Genomic DNA, 18,242 nt, shown 5'->3' on the forward strand with positions numbered 1-18,242 from the left:
AGCAGAATTGGAAATGAGTTGAAAATGGATGCAACTGAGGGAATAGGACATGAGAGTGGTGTGGGGACAGTTTGTAATCTACTTTTGTATATGTTTGAATTTTTACATAGTAAGGAATTTTAAAATGTTATTTATTTACTTGTTTTGGCCGTGCGGGGTCTTCGTTACTGCACGCAGTCTTTCCCTAGTTGTGGTGCGTGGGCTTCTCATCGCGGTGGCTTCTTTTGTTGCAGAGCACAAGCTCTAGGGCTCTGAGGCTTTAGTACTTATGGTTCATGGGCTTAGTTGCCACTCAGCATATGGGATCTTCCCAGACTAGGGATCGAACCTGTGTCTCCTGGTGGATTCTTAGCCACTAGGAAGTCCAGTAAGAAGTTTTTAAAGTTAAGATTTTTCAGAGCATATTGACTTAGTAATTTTGGTCCTGTAGCTGATTATTTCTTAAAGTAAAAAGTAAACTTGAAATTGAAATTGTTTGGGACTTAGAATGGTTGAGTTCCTGTCTTTTTTTGTCCCAGGTGCACATTGACTCCATTTTTTGAAACTGGTTTTTAAATTTAAAAATCTATATACTTGTCACAAATTTCCTTGTTTAGGTATTTATCCTGTGTCTTGAAATTAGAAGGACCCTAATGAATGTGCTTTTGTGATGTGACGTTAAGTCCACAGAGAGTCAGTGGGTGTGATGGATTGTGCTCTTACTCTTGTTCCTGCCCGGATCCCAGGAGCAGCCACAGTAATTGGAATATGTCAAGGCTGGAGTAATGTGCTGAAGGCATTCAGCTTAGTTTACCACCAGCAACACTGCATTTTGAGGGGTTTTTTGTTTTCTCAACATTAAGAATGGGTTGGCACCAAGCTGACCATGCTGATCACCCATTCTACCTTTTATGCCATCAGTCAGCATTTATGAGACTGCTGGCTATGGCTAAGGGTACAGTTGCTGGCTTTAAACGAGAATTTTTCATCTGCATCAAATTAGCTCATGGAACCCACAACTTTGATTTCGTAGAACCAGAGTGTATACTTTCTTCTGCAGACTTAGAGATGATTGAATTCTTTCTCGCCAAGCAGTCATTTCCTCTGCCTTCACATCTTATTTATTCAAATGCTCCATTGACTGCTTGGAACCTGTTAATTTGTTAAATCAAAGGCATAATACAGTATTCCAGGCTATGACGGACCTTGATGGGCTTCCTTCAAAGATGTGCAAAAGGGAATTTTGATATCTCCTCAGGGTTTTCTAATTCACTTATTTGCCTCATTCCCTGCGGTCTTTTTCAAGGATATAGTACCTGGACAGCATAATACACCTGAGAAGGTACAAAGATAACTATCAATCAAATAAACAGACTGATGATCTCTTCATCAAAGAAAGAACAGCATTCATTGCAGCTCATTTCCCTATTTAATTTAAAACCTCTACTAGTTCACTTTAGTGTTTGAAATCCTAAATATGCTTCCTTTGTCTGTGAAGAGATAAAAGCTTAAACTTTGGATGACAGAACCTACAAAAGGCAAAAAGATAGGCCCATATGGAGTATATTAATATTTGTTCTACTATAAAATAGGTCAGTGGGAAAGAAAAATGAGACTTTTCTAGCCCGAGAGGCCTATTAAATTCCAACAAAGTGTTTGTTAATATAATTCAGAAAGAATAAAACAAAACCATTTCTAAATGAAAATTTTAATTTCCTCTTTTAGGCACCGATTGTTTCATATTCAAAATTAGTTTGCTAAGAACATTTCTAAACTCCTAGCAGTACTAAATACCATGGGAAATTCTTGTGAACATTTGTGGAAAACCTGACTGTGTCTGTTCTTTAACGTGGGAAAGGCAAAACGTTTCCCGTCAGTGGTGGAATGATGAATTCTCAACTTGTAAAGGTGAAAATATAAATATCAGGATTTTACCCACTGTATAATGCTCATAATCTTCCAAGCATGGTGCTAGTCACTGTACAAAAGAAATAGATATTGTCCCTGCCCTGCACAGGCTTCTCTTAGCTGTGGGAAATGAGATTTAAATGCATGAAATAATTAGAGAGGAGCTGAAGACTTAACCTCCTTATAACAGTAAGTTATAAGCATCTTCCCATGTACCTTCAGAATCAAACTTTACACTTATGCATGATTTCATTCTTTAAAAGTACTTTAGTAGGTTTGGGGTGGGTGGTGGTTTAAAAGGGAAGATCAGAGTATACACTATATCTGATGAGAAGCTTGAATTAATATTAGTAAATATGAAACTTCCCTTAGCAAAACAGTAATACTTACACTTGTTTCTTTAAAAATATTTATTTATTTGGCTGCACCAGGTCTTGGTTGTGGCATTTGGGATCTAGTTCCCTGACCAGGGATCAAACCCAGGTCCTCCACTGCATTGGGAGCACAGAGTGTTAGCCACTGGACCACGAGGGAAGTCCCACATACTTCTTATTAATATAATTTTGAAAGCAGAAGGCTCTAGTTTTTATTGCTGCCTTTTCAGTAGGCAGTGTTTTGTTTTGTTTCTTCATGTTATGAAAGTGGAAAGTAAAAGTGAAAGCCACTCAGTAGTGTCCAACTCTTTGTGACCCCATGGATCGTGGTCTGCCAGGCTCCTTTGTCAATGGAATTCTCCAGGCAAGAATACTGGATTGGGTAGCCATTCCCTTCTCCAAGGAGTCTTCCCAACCCAGGGATCAAACCTGGGTCTCCCACATTGAAGGCAGGTTCCACCAGGAAGCTATTTTATACTTACATGCCAATTACACCATCTTACATTTCCAAGGATGTTCATGTTTTCTCAAGAAAAAATATTCTCAGCAAAGCCCAAGCCCAACTTAAATGAGCAAATGAATGACTCTTATCATAAAATTAATAATCTGAATATTGAATAATGAATTTCCTAAAAAGTGTTTCTGTTTCATAAATAATAGTTCATTTGTTTTGAGATCTGTGTTGGTAACATGAACATGGTCACAGCACAAATGGAGATTAAGAGGAAACACCTTCCATTTTTCATCTAGTAGAACATGCTCGGGGCAGAAATATGGTCCATGGACGTCCTAACAGAAACAACATCTTAATTGGCAATGTCTTAGTTCTGAAGTCACATTCACATGATTCATTGTCATTATTTTAACTACAAAGATACATGAATAAATGTTTTCACAGAAGGAAAGTATTTATAAACCTTTTAAATCACCACCTATGTCACATACAAAGGGCAAAGGAAGAAAAGGGAAGATAAGATCAATGTGAGTACATTGTAGAAACATCACAGAGCTCCTCATCGTTAGAGCAGAGTCTGAATTTCTGCTCTGCTGCTTATTTCGTGACTTTAGTCAAGTTCCGTAACATCTCTGGTCTTATTTTTTTCCCTCCCTCAGAGGATAGTGAGGAGGCCTAAGCTAATAGTATGCAGCACTTGGTAGAATTAGCACGCGTTCAGTCGTGTCCGACTCTTTGCAGCCCTGTGAATTGTAGCCCACCAGGCTCCTCTGTCCATAGAATTTTCCAGGCAAGAATACTGGAGCAGGTTGCCATTTCCTACTCCAAATTATGTTTAGAGAGACAAGCATAAACCCTGACTGTCCTGGGCAAAGCAGAAGTAGAGTGACTGCAGTGATCACTCAGATCCCTTCTTGCATTTCCAGGGGTTGATTTTGTGAATTCCCACTCCTCCCATAAAGATGATTTGTTACAAAGCATTGTTGTCCATAGTTAGTAATGTATATGCTGATATTAAAATTATCTGGCAACTAAGACAGTATTTGATATTAACGTCCATCATTGCTACAAAGGTAATATTAAGTTCAGTTGGCTTTTATGGGTTAGCCAGAGAACCCAGGCAACACATAAAGTGTTATTTTCCTAAAAAATTGTGGTCCAAGTCCAAATAGCTAATTTTGAATTAGTCTGTTTTTAATGTTAGAAAGTATCTGTTTTTGCATTTGTTCAGCCTAAAACAATGTCCTTCAGGTCCCCAGGTGCATTCTGTATTCTAATATCTCTGTATTTTACCTAAAAGTCTGTATTTACCTATTTCTGCCACAGTGTGACTTGTTATTTTACACTGTTCAGCTTTATCTCCTCCTGATCTATGACTTTTGAGAGGAAACGAGTACCGATTCTCTTGTATATAAGCCAGCGTATCTCCTTATCACCTAAGTTGTTCATTCTGAAAATTTTCCTTCTCTTGACAATTACCTTCGTGAGGTTTGGTGCTCTAGCTACTTTATATATATATATATATATATAGAGAGAGAGAGAGAGAGAAGCATATATATATATGAGTTTACAAAATGGTAATAGCAAATACTTATATAACATATATTCTGAGCCATGCACTCTACTAGGCACTTCAGGTACATGAGCTCACTGAATACTCACCACAACCCAGTGAGGTAAGTTATAACTAGTTTCCACTTACAGATGAGCAGTTGATGTGGAGAATTTGAGCGACTGGTCCAAGTCCACACGGCAAGATGGATTCTGGATCCAGTGAACACTGCTGCTGCTGCTAAGTCACGTCAGTTGTGTCCGACTCTGTGCGACCCCATAGATGGCAGCCCACCAGGCTCCCCCGTCCCTGGGATTCTCCAGGCAAGAACACTGGAGTGGGTTGCCATTTCCTTCTCCAATGCGTGAAAGTGAAAAGTGAAAGTGAAGTCATGCCCCACTCTTAGCGACCCCATGAACTGCAGCCTTCCAGGCTCCTCTGTCCATGGGGTTTTCCAGGCAAGAGTACTGGAGTGGGTTGCCATTGCCTTCTCCGTGAACACTGCTCACCACTGTATTTTACAAGAATACGTTTGACAGTTTTGCTCTTAGTGAGCGCCATAGTATTTAGGATGTAGTTTCTGAAGATTTGCAGCCGCCTCTTCTCTCTGGTTTCGTTAGCTCTTCATACTTCTTGCAGTCTGGTGTTCTGCCTCTAACGGGCATTCATTCCACAGAGTTTACTTAGGATCTGTGCCTACTGAAGTTAAGTAGGAATCCAGGCAAGGACATAAATATATCCCGAGAGAAGGACTCAGTGCTATGGAATTTCAGCAGTGGGAGGTTATTTTTCTAGTTGGGGAGGGAAGCTTTATTTTTAATATTTTTTTTGCCACGCAATGAGGCATATGTGGTCTTAGTTCCCCAACCAGAGATTGAACCCATGCCCACTGTGTTGGAAACTCCCAGTGTTAATGGCTGGACTGCTATGGAAGTTCCAGGGAAGTTTTATAATGGATAAAATTTTGTTTCTTGCAATCCACAGAAAATGCCATTTCAGCAAAAGGAAGTTTGTTCAGTCGCTAAATTGTATCCAACTCTTTGCAACTGCATGGATTGCAGTTTGCCAGGCTTCCCTGTCCTTCACTGAATAAATGAGAAAACTCAGGATAAGGTGATAGTAATAGTTGTCAGAAATAGTAAGAAAATTTACAGAAAAAGTAAGAATGTTTCTGGAGCAAAGAGTTTATGGATGGCAATAATGGAAAATAAGGTTGAAAATTTCAGATTATGATAAGATTATAAAAGGGTCTTGAAGTCCAGACTGAAGAGTGCAGTTTATTCTACAGAATGAAGATTTTCAACAGTTTTCCCATTCCTAACAAACTCCAGAGATCTGATACATTGCTCAGATACAGCATCATGTAACGTGGAAGGGCTTGAGCTTTGGTTTCCCCACTCATAGCCTGTATCAGGTTGATTAAAAGTAATTTCTCATCTGTTTTCGCATCTGTAAAAAGAGGCCAAGGATAGACCTCTACCCTTCCCTGTCCCCAGTAGTGTCTGATTATTATAATATCATCATCTCTTGTGGCTGTGGACTACTGGGGCAGGAAGTATCAGGTTACCCATGAGAGGATCAGAACCTGGTGGAATCTAGTGCTGAATCTCTTTCATGATTCTAATACCCAACTCATTCTTCTAAGTAAGGACAATGTAGCCATATGGTGGCAGTGTGGCCATAATTGAAATCCCAGGATAACCACCCAGTCAGTTCAGTTCAGTGGCTCAGTTGTGTCCGACTCTTTGCAACCCCATGAACTGCAGCATGCCAGGCCTCCCTGTCCATCACCAACTCCTGGAGTCCACCCAAACTCATGTCCATTGAGTCGGTGATGCCATCCAAGCATCTCATCCTCTGTCGTCCCCTTTTCCTGCCCTCAATCTTTCCCAGCATCAGGCCCTTTTCAAATGAGTCAGCTCTACACATCAGGTGGCCAAAGTATTGGAGTGTCAGCTTCAACATCAGGCCTTCCAATGAACACCCAGGACTGATCTCCTTTAGGATGGACTGGTTGGATCTCCTTGCAGTCAAGGGACTCTCAATAGCTGAGCAAGTTAATTGACTTAGCCTTGAGCAAGTTACTTAATTCCTTGGGGGAGTCTTATTGTTCTTGCCTGTAAAATTAGGATAATGTTTCTTCTTTTCACAGTAGTTATAATGTTTAAATACCTGGCACATAGTAGGCCCCTATTGTATGGTGCAGTTATGTCTTTTTTTAATTATGAAAGTGAAAGTTGCTCAGTTGTGTCTGACTCTCTGTGACCCCATGTAGTGTATAATCCTTGGAATTCTCTAGGCCAGAATACTGGAATAGGAAGCCTTTCCCTTTTCCAGGGGATTTTCCCAACCCCAGGATCGAACCCAGATCTCCTGCATTGCAGGCAGATTCTTTATCGGCTGAGCCACAGGGAAGCCCAAGAATACTGGAGTGGGTAGCCTATCCCTTCTGTAGGGGATCTTCCTGACCCAGGAATCATACCAGGGTCTCCTGCATTGCAGGTGGATTCTTTACCAACCGAGCTATCAGGGAAGCCTTTAATTATGACATTAAGTCAAATCCTATTCCCAGATGTCATCTCAAAGGAAAGAGCTAAGCAATGAAGAGATTTTAACAGGTTGTCTGATTTCACGCACATTTTCCCTCCTTCATCAGGATTTAAATCCACCAGGTTCCAACGGGCAAGTAAGGATCCCTGAATTCTTTCTGTGTGACTCTTCTGCCCCTGTCTGTTCGTGGATTCCTGTCTGTCAGCTTGGGTTGAGTGGAAACTGTGAAGAGAATGATAAAGGAAATGTAAAGGGGGACCTATAGTTCCATGGAGTTATTTTTTCTAGTTGTAAAAATATCTAGTTTAACTTTAGGAGTTGATTAATATAGTGAAAGAGGGAAATTGAAACAGGTGATTTTTTGAGATTCCTTTTTAGCCCCGTGTCCTCAGTCACTCAGTAGTGTCTGACTCTCTGTGACCCCATGAACTGTATCCCTCCAGCCCCCACTCTCTGTGGAATTTCCCAGGCAAGAATATTGGAGTGGGACTTTAGTCCTGGGATTACCTTTTTTGTGATGCAATACTGTATTATGCTACTATAGCTTAGATTATAGGATCTTAAAATTGAGACACTTTCCTAAATCCATATTTATGATTCATTCTCTGGAGAGGTATAATTGGGCTCCAGGCCAGTAAACAAAGAAGGTGAAACAACTGCCTGCCTGATCAGAGGCATGACATGCCAGAGCCCCGTGGAGGAAGACATTCAGAAAGAGATCTCTTTTGCATCCTGTCAAGCCTGACACTGTTAGGACCAGAGAAGCTGAGCCTTCTTTTTCTAGTGTTTTGGTTAGGATATTACTCCTGTGCAGAGGAATTTTTACAACATCTGCTTAAAAAAAAATCTTATAACACAGCTATGTGAAAGCACTGACTTGAAAAGCATAAAAACTATCTTTCAAGAAGTTTGTGAGAATGAAATCTTGGTTGGCTATGACCCTGGGATATTCAGCCAGACAATATTGACCTGAGTGATTCAATCATTAAAATTTTTTTCCTATTTAAAAAAATAGATGTTTAGCACCATTCTTCTTTTTTATCTTAAAAAAAGTGTCTGTGTTAGTTCTGCATAACAAAGCTAATCAAACTTGTGATTTTTGTACCATATAGGGAAATATGTAAAAGCAGAAAGTAAAGACTTTTGCATTTTTTAGAAGGGGTGTTTAAAGGAAGTCAAAAAATGATGAGACTGTCATTCAGTATTTGAAGTAAAAAGACAAAATTGATTTTATTGCTCATCATTGTAAAGAAGCCAAGCTGGGAGCAGGCAAAACCTCTGCAAGCAGAGCAACTACTGGTCTTTTATAGGGTTTCAGGGATGCATGGAGTTCAGGGATGGGCAGATATCCAGAAGCTTGAGTAGACGGACGTCCTCTATTGAGGTCTGGATACTTGGGTGTGAACACTATTGTTAGTTGGTCCTCAAAGGTGTATTTATTGGACCCAGTGTATTCCTAATTACCTACTTCAGGAGCAAGGACTATCATTGATTGATTTCCTTCTAAATGCTTTCAATAAAGCAAGTTGTTTATTGATTGAATGAACATAAAACCAGTTCTGGTGGCTTCTTGTTACCATAGCCAAAGAACAGTCTTTTCCTGGGAGTGTGGGAACTTTTACTTTCTCAATCTCCACTTTGTTCCTCACTCAGTCAAAGCTGCACGGTATCATTAAGGATTATCCAGAACTTCACTTTTGTTGTCAATTCTTCCTGAAGTGTATCTGATTTTCAATTTGAGTCCGTCGGAAATCAGAGGAAAGGTCTTTGAATTATTTATTGAAACATCTGATGGGACAGTGCCTGGGTTGAAACATTTTAGACATTGGATAATAAACACTAAATATGAGATAAACAAGACTAATTAGAAGGAACTTCTAATTGTAAGAAGGAACTTCCCTGGTGAATCAGTGGTTAAAGAATCCACTTGCCAGTGCAGAGACTCAAGAGATATGGGTTCGGTCCCTGAGTTGGAAAGATCCCCTGGAGAAGGAAATGGCAAGCTGCTCCAGTATTCTTGCATGGAAAGTTTCGTGGACAGAAGAGCCTGGCAGGTTATGATCCATGGGGTCACAAAAGAGTTAGACTTGACTTAGCAACTACACAACAAGAAGGAACTAGAATGTATTTCACTACCATAACCTGAGATTTTTCAGACCTGACCAAGAAAACATGCCCCAGTGATTTCTTTGGTCTCCAGACTGCCTTTTCTTTTAGCTTAGATACAGATTGTTTGATTTCACCTGTAACATTAATTTGGGTATAATATGAAGTGTCAGCCATCATTCTGCTTGGCCAGAAGAAAGTCCAACACCATTCTTTTATCTGTAACAATAGCTGTTACTTTGCTGGACTTGGTTGGAAGCTGTTTACTCTGTGTGCTCATCTCTTTGTTCTGAGAATCTTGAGTTAATAATCAGCCTCTGTGAGTCATCTGCTTCGGGAAGTGCTCTGGAGAACTTCAATTGAGGTTCCCTATGGTGTTACTTTCCAGCTCTGTGTAAAGGTCTATTCCATTTTTTCCCCCCAGAGAACAGAAGAGTATGTTGCTAGTTCAGGCTCATTCAGAGATTATGTATTATTCATCATCATAGACTCAGCATCCAGTCCCTGCCTACTACAGTAAATATTTATAAAATGAATATTCAGCTTTATATTATTCTTGGATTATTTTTGGCATTTCAGTTATGTTTCTTCATTTAGAGTCTGATCTCACTGAAAGCAATAACCATGTCTTATTCTTCTCTTGCTGCTCCAGAAAGCTCATCACAGTGTTTTCTGTGTTAGATATAGATAAATATTTGTTAAATTGGATTCAGGATGTATTGAGTGTACTTTGTTTGGGTAATAAGGCAAATACTTGACAAGATTCCTCATCTAAAAGAGAGAATAAATCCATTGGAGTGGTGAAATATATACATAAAATTACTTGAATATGATGCTATTTTTAAAGAAGTATTAAATGTTTAGCAAATACAAATAAAATATTCTGTAATTGACTACTTAAGTGTTATAACTAGGTTTTTTGGAAACAGCTTAACCACTTAAATAGAATGTTAAACTTTATTGCTTTTAATGGATTTTTAAATTTTATTTTATATTAGAGTATAGTTGATTTACAATATTATGTTAGTTTCTGGTGTACAGCAAAGTGATTCAGTTATACATATACCTATTCTTTTTCAGATTCTTTTCTCATATAGGTTATTAGAGTATTGAGTTGAGTTTGCTGTGCTATACAGTAGGTCCTTGTTGGTTATCTTTTTTATATATAGTAGTGTGTATATGTTAATCCCAACCTCCTAATTTATCCCCTTCCCCCTCTTCCCCTTTGGTATGATGTGTGTTTTCTAATTCTGTGAGTCTGTTTCTGTTTTGTAAATAAGTTCATTTGTATCATCTTTTTGATTCCACATATAAGTGATATATTTGTCTTTCTCTGACTTACTTCCCTTAGTATGATAATCTCTAGTTGTATCCGTGTTGCTGCAAATGGCATTAGTTCATTATTTGTATGGCTGAGTAGTCTTCCATTGTTTATAGGTACTACATCTTCTTAATCTGTTCATCTGTCAGTGGACATTTAGGTTGCTTTCATGTCTTGGCTATTGTAAGTAGTGCTTATGTGAATATTGGGGTACATGTAATCTGTTCAGTTATGGTTTTCTACATGTCCAGGGATGGGGTTGTAAGGTCATATAGTAGCTCTATTTTTTTGTTTTTAAGGAATCTCCATACTGTTCTCCATAATGGTTGCACCAGTTTACATTCCCACCAACAGTGTGGAGGGTTTCCTTTTCACATATCCTCTCTATGTTTTTCGATGATGACCATTCTGACTGATCGTAAATATTTCTCTAATAATTAGCAGTGTTGAGCCTCTTTCAGGTGCTTCTTGGTCATCTGTGTGTCTTCTTTGGAGAAATGTCTATTTAGCCCTTCTGTCCATGTTTTTTTGAGGTGTATAAGCTGTTTGTATATTTTGGAGATTAACCCCTTGTCAGTTGCATCATTTGCAAGTATTTTCTTCCATTCCATGAGTTGTCTTTTCATTTTGTTTATGGTTTCCTTTGCTGTGCAAAAACATTTAATTAGGTCCCATTTGTTTATTTTTATTTTTATTTCCATTACTGTAGGAGACAGATACAAAAAAATATTGCTTCAATTCATATCAAAGAGTGTTCTGCCTATGTTTTCCTCTAGAGATTTATAGTATTTGGTCTTACATTTAGATCTTTAATCCAGTTTCAGTTTATCTTTGTGTATGGTGTTGCAGACTGTTCATTCTTTTACATGTAGCTGTCCACTTTTCACATCACCACTTTATTGGAGAGACTGTCTTGTCTTCATTGTATATTCTTGCCTTCTGTGTTGTAGATTAAGTGAGCATAGGTACATAGGTTTGTTTCTGGGCTCTCTGTCCTATTTCATTGATCTATATATCTGTTTTTGTGCCAGTACCATAATGTTTTGATTACTGTGTCTTTGTCGTATAGGTTGGAGTCAGGGAGTCTGACAGTCCAAAATCCGCATACTCTTAGATCACCACTGTAAATATTTTGGTGTGCTATTTAAAAAAATTATTTCCCAGACTTGAGTAATGTATTAGAAAGGCATTCAATAAATATTAATAGTTTTAAGTGATTGAATATTCCTTTTTCCACTGAAATGTTTCTATGGGCAACAAAGTCTTCCTATTTGAAAAGGGAAGGTATAGAAGCAGAGCCATCTTCAGGCTACAGGCAGAGGGTGAGGAAGGAGCACTTGAGGTGTTCAGGACTTAATCTCTGCTGACTGCATATTTTCCTAATATTCTATGGATATTAGCATCTTTAAAATAATTTTATTTAGCATGTAGTTCAGTTCAGTTTAGTCACTGAGTTGTGTCTGAGTCTGTGACCCCATGGGCTACAGCACACCAGGCTTCCCTCTCCCTCACCATCTCCTGGAATTTGCTCAAGTTCATGTCCATTGAGTCGATGATGCCATCCAACCATCTCATCCTGTCGTCCCCTTCTCTTCCTGCCTTTAATTATCCCTGGCATCAGCATCTTTTCCAATGAGTCAGCTCTTTGCATCAGGTGGCCAAAGTATTGGAGCTTCAGTGTCAATCCTTCCAATGAATATTCTAGGTTGATTTCCTTTAGGATTGACTGGTTTGATCTCCTTGCTATCCAACGGACTCTCAAAGAATCTTCTCTGGCACCACAGTTCAAAAGTATCAATTCTTCGGCACTTAGACTTCTTTATGGTCTAACTGTTACATCCGTACATGACTACTAGAAAAACCATAGCTTTGACTATACAGACCTTTGTTGGCAAAGTGATGTCTCTGCTTTTTAATATGCTGTCTAGGTTTGTTATTGCTTTTCTTCCAGGGAGCAAGCATCTTAATTTTGTGGCTGTAGTCACCATCTACAGTGATTTTGGAGCCCAAGAAAATAAATTCTGTCAGTTTCCATTGTTTCCCCATCTATTTGCCATGAAGTGATGGGACTGGATGCCATGATCTTAGATTTTTGAATGCTGAGTTTTAAGCCAACTTTTTCACTCTCCTCTCTTACCCTCATCAAGAGGCTCTTTAGTGTCTCTTTGCTTTTCTGCCATTAGAAAGGCGGTATCATTTGCATATCTGAGGTTGTTGATATTTTTCCTGGCAATCTTGATTCTAGCTTGCAATTTATCCACCCCGGCATTTCACATGATTGGAAACATGTGTACACCCGTGGCGGATTCATGTTGATGTATGGCAAAACCAATACAATATTGTAAAGTAAAAAAAAAAAAAAGTTAAATAAGCAGGGTGACAATATACAGCCTTGACGTACTCTTTTCCCAATTTGGAACCCATCCATTGTTCCATATCTGGTTCTAACTACTGCTTCTTGACCTTCATACAGGTTTCTCAGAAGCATGTAGTAGGCAGCCAATAACTGTTAATTTCCTCTAGCAGTTTGTATGTTTTATTTCTATCTTTTATTATTATTAAACTAAGAAACATCTTATTTAGTTGGAATTTCTGCTGAATTTTCAGTTTATCATTTCATAATATTAAGTGACCTTAGCTATCACTGGTCTTTGCATGATTGGAACGGAATAATATGGTCACATGACCAGTGGCAAGAATCACTGGGCTAGGGTTAATGTACTGTGTGCTGTGCTTAGTCACTCAGTCGTGTCCGATTCTTTGCAATCCCATGGACTGTAGCCCACCAAGCTCCTCTGTTCATGGGGATTCTCCAGACAAGAATACTGGAGTGGGTTGCCATGCCCTCCTCCAGGGGATCTTACCAACCCAGGGATTGAGCCCAGGTCTCTGCATTGCAGGTGAATTCTTTACCATCTGAGCCACCAGGAAAGCCAGATGCTTTGGCAAAAATTATGTATTAAAAAAAAAAGTTCAACTGTATATTAATTATTGAATAGATAAACAACAATGACATGCACATGATATAAAAAATAATAATACAGTGACCACCAGGACACTCACTAGTCAGCTTAAGAATCAGGAACTACCAGTAACCTAATACCTACACCTTTTAAAGCTACCTCTGTGTTCCTTCCTTCTCCTCAAAGCAAACTTTTCATTCAGAATTGTATAGCTAATGAGTGTTTGCTCTTCCCTATAATTTAATGCATTTGAATACCTAAAAATATATGTTTTTAGTTTTACATGGTTTTGAAACTTGTAAAAAATAGAATCATAGTGAATTTGTGCTAAGTGATTCTTTTCTTTTGCTTAGCATTGTATTTGAGATTCATTCATATGTGTACCTATTATTCACCTATTTTAGTTGGATCAAACCCACGTCTCTTGCACCTCTTGCATTAGCAAGCAGATTCTTTACCACTGAGCCCCCTGGGAAGCCTTACATTATAATTTTTTGCTATTAAAAACCAAGGCTGTGAATATTGTTATCTTGTCTCCTGAACACATTCTAAGGGTTTCCTTTGGATAGAAGAAAGGTCCTTCCATTCTAAGAAGGTCTTACCCATTTTTGTGCCATGGACTTCTTGAGAAGTTTTGGTGACTATTATGGTCTCCTTAAAATAAGTTTCCTTCATTTCCTGCCTTCCCTCACCTCTCACCTCACAAAAATAATTTAGGCCAAAGAAAAAATGCTTTTATCTGTATATCAGGAGTAGATTGAATTCCTGTTGACTAATAATCCTAAATTATTCTTAGCAGACATTTAAATATTATATTTTAATGAGTAGCATTTCCAGTCTAGAAACTGGATTAAGGAATCACATTTTTATAGGGAAAATGAATTCTGCTTTTGTAAGTTAAGGCTTAGGAAGAAATGAACTAATTTGCTATTCCTTGTGTTTATTTGTATCATATTTCTAAGCATTCTTCTCCCAAAGAAATCATCTTTCTTCACATGATACAAGGCTGTTACTGGCAATGGGGCACTGAGGGGATGCTCATTGGATGAGAATGTTGATTCTAGCTCAGAAAAGGAACTGGCCAAGGAAATCAATTGTCCAAAGCAAATATATATTCTTGTGCTTTATGTATTTATTTAGATTCCAAATAATACTCTTAGAACATGCATAACTAGCTGGGGCTACAGATTTGCCTTTTCAGGAGGTATATTTACCCAAAGAAGTTATGCATATTTCATAAAAACAAACAGACCATGTAAAAATACAGTCAACGCTTGGTTATGTTTTTGATGTGTTTTCCCAGTAAAAAAGCATACATTCCTTATCATTTAGTTTGAAAATAAAACATGTTGCATTAAGAAGTATCTGATACTTACTGTGATTTTAATGATTCATTTATACAGTGTTCCAAGAAACACTGATATCCTTTGTTAACTTGCCAAAAACAATAAGTTTAAACCTGCTTGAACTTTAAGTCATCACAATACCTTTTAAAAGAAACTTTATGGAGCACTGTTATCACTATATTTAATAATATTTCTTTAGGTATTCAATTATGTGGTATTGATTTTTATTTACCTTAATTATTAATTATTTGCTTTAGAAGGAAATTTGCTTCCAGCTTCAGCAGAGCATTAATAAAATTAGGCATGGTAGAGAGTACATTCCCAGAGAAAGGAACTTAATGTGAAACAATACTTTTTTTTCTTTTTAAACAGACTTTAGCTTCATTTGTAATAACTTTTAATTAAAACACAGAAAATTTTAAATTTCATTCCTTCTCTCCATTGCCGTCTTCTGTTACTGTGCTCTATTTTTCCCATGGTATCTATCATCTTTTAATATACTGTGTTCTTTATTTGTGTTTTTAAATTTTTATTTGTTTCTTCCCTCTGGAATGTTAGCTGTGAAAGGGCAAGAATATTTGTTTATTTGTATGTGGTACCTGACCCATAGTAGATGCTCAGTAAATATTTGTTGAATGAACAAACGAATAAATAAATACCAAACAACTTACGCATTGAAAAAAAAAAGAAATTGCATGGGAAGAGAACTTAAATTCAATTATGAGACTTAAGAATGTGGGAGAGGTGGAGGAAGAAATGCTAAGGTAAGGAGAGTGATCCCTATGTGGTTTATGACCACAGATTTCTTACCTTTGTACTTTAGAACTAAAACAGACCATGGAGACATCAATTCACTCATTTTAAAGAAGTCCAAACTAAGGCTTAGAAAGGTGAGAAGTCATGCTTCTACTCCAAATTACCTTTTAAATAAAGGTGGTAAATTCTGAGACAATGTAACAATTCACGGTCAACGATGATGGCATTAATATTTATTGAGTGCTTATTATGTTCCAAACATTTGCTTAACCCTTTACAGCTCACTTAATTTCTGCAACTAGCCTGTGAGTCTCGTTTTAGAGATGAGGAAAACTAATACTTAGAGGCTTTTTCACTTGTTGATAGCAACACAGTTACTCAGTGGTAGAACCTCTTCAACACCAGCCATTGGTTTCAGGCTTATCATGTACAAGTGTTTTGCTGGAAACCAAGAGATCAAATAGAAAGAAGACGTGGTTTTCCCCTTCTGGGGAATTACATATTAGACCCCTGGAATGTAACAGCAAGATGTACATATTAGATCAGTAGCTTTCAAATGTTTTTGACCTCAGTAAGAAATATGTTTGTATTTCAATAAGTACACTCATATTTATCCTGGAGGAGGGCATGGCAACCCACTCCAGTATTCTTACCTGGAGAATCCCGTGGGTAGAGGAGCCTGAAGGGCTATGGTCCATGGTGTCCCAATGAGTAGGACATGACTGAAGCAACTGAGCAAGCATGCACACACACACACAGTTATATGTTTTTAAAACATATAATTTCATAACTGAAATTAAAGTTTTATGAAATATCCTTACAGTGTGCTGTACATGCTAGTACTTTTTTTTAACATGCTGATACTTTCTATTCTATTTCATTATATTCATTTTATTCTATTCACTGTTTTAAGACCAGTTACATTAAATTTGCTTCATAGCCCATGCATGCATCACCTATTGAAACAGGATATTTTATGTATATTAACAAAAGATATTTTATGTGTTAGGGGGGATAAAGTGCTCACTACTGATAGTCCTCCAGAGCTCATGTAACTGTTTCTTCTGTTATTTATCTCTGTATTGTACTTGCACTGCTAATTTTGCTCTATCAATTTAAACAAATATTTATGGACCCACACTTATGGTAGTGAGGATTTAGCTATCTAACTCCATGCTTTATTTCCCCAACTTTGAACCTCCTAATGCAGTAATGCCCAATTTTTATTTTTATATAATAAATATTATTTATATTCTGTGGCTGTAAATATCATTGATCACAAAGCCACATTGTGTATTACAATACATTTCCTTTCTTTTTATCTCTCTTTAATTTTTTCTGGAGATAATTGCCCTGTTTTTTCACTTTCATAGCTTTCTGTATGCGTGTTTGCTCGGTTGCTTCAGTCATGTACAACTCTGTGCAACCCTGTGGACCATAGCCCACCAGGCTCCTCTGTCCAAGGGATTCTCCAGGCAAGAATACTAGAGTGGGTTGCCATGCCCTCCTCAGCCTTCTGTATACCTATCTTTAATTTTTTCCCAAATGTTCCATCATATCTATCACCCACCTAAATAATTAGTCCCTTCCCCCAAACTCTGTTATATCAGATAACTTACCAGCTTGCCTTTTTCCTGGAGACTTCACTTCCAGAGGCCTCCAACCTCCAGCTCTGTCTGGACTCTCTTCTCAGCCTGCTGTGTCTGTCTCTCTCTGGAGCTTTTGCTCACTCCCTCTTTGGTTGGCACTTCTATTATTTGGCTCTCAGGTTTTTCTATTAAAAATATATATATATTTATTTATTTGGCTGCGCCAGGTCTTATTCGCAGCATATAGGATCTTTAGTTGTGGCATGTGAGATCTGGTTCCCTGACCAGATACCAAGCCCAGGCTCCCTGCCCTGAGATCATGGAGTCTCAGCCTGTGGACCTCCAGGGAAGCTCCTCGGGTCTTTCTCTTTCTTGGTTCTCACCCTCATTTTGCATCAACACATTTTCAAGAAAGTTCCAAAGGGAACAGGGGAGAATTTTCCTGAGTGCTGACATGTCTTACGATACCTCTAGTTAACCCTCAACCCTTGGTTGATAAATTGGGTGCAGATTTACAGTCAGAAATATTCTCTCAGGATTTTGAAGGTATTGCTAGCTTTTCTCCTACTGCAGTTGTTGAAAAGTCAGATTCTTGTTTCTTCATATATGACCTAGTTTCTTTTAAATCATAGTAAATAGTTTTAATGTTCTTTCTGTGTGTCCAGCGCTGTTCTAAGTGCTCTGCATTATTTAATGCTCATGTTATCATCTCTATGAGAGAAGGATTGTTTTCTGTATTTTACAGAAAGGCAACTGAGGCATGGAGAGGCTAAGCAGCTTGGCGGTGGGAGGTGGTGGTTGACTGGGCACCTTACTGTTGGAGAATTGGGGCAGGGGTCGTTGGCCGTTTCAGGGGAGCCCTCCAGTTCTGAACATCTAACCTCCTCTCTGGGGAGTTAGACTCCTGCCTGTCCCTTGGAACAAAATGAAGGTCTGAAGGAATCCCACTATTAACTGTGCAGGCATGCTAAGTTGCTTCAGTCGTGTCCGACTCTTTGCAACCCTATGGACTGTAGCCTGCCAGGCCCCTCTGTCCATGCGATTCTCCAGGCAAGAATACTGGAGTGGGTTGCCACGCCCTCCTCTGGGGGATCTTCCTGACCCAGGGATCAAACCCACTTTCTTAAGTCTCCGGCATTGGCAGGCAGGTTCTTTACCACTCGTGCCACCTGGGGAGCCCTTCGGTTGTATGACCTAAGTGTTAATTCAGCCATTCTTGAGGCATTAAACATTTTAGGTTATTTCCAATTTTTGACCTTTACAACAGTGATGCAGTGAGTTGAAATGATAGTGGTTTGGCAAAATGTACAGTACTACTAAAGTTAAGGCTCATGGTAGTTTCGG

The 18,242-nt window shown here is 38.4% G+C and overlaps 1 protein-coding gene across 3 annotated transcripts in view; it reads left to right on the plus strand.

Annotated features, from left to right (window-relative positions):
• The window catches only part of SLC41A2 (solute carrier family 41 member 2), a 145,276-nt gene that overhangs the window by 123,096 nt on the left and 3,938 nt on the right, over positions 1-18,242 (plus strand). The gene's annotated exons all lie outside the window — the stretch shown is intronic.

The sequence above is a fragment of the Oryx dammah genome, unplaced genomic scaffold, assembly GCF_014754425.2.
Source record: "Oryx dammah isolate SB20612 unplaced genomic scaffold, SCBI_Odam_1.1 HiC_scaffold_29, whole genome shotgun sequence".
Classification (NCBI taxonomy): domain Eukaryota; kingdom Metazoa; phylum Chordata; class Mammalia; order Artiodactyla; family Bovidae; genus Oryx; species Oryx dammah.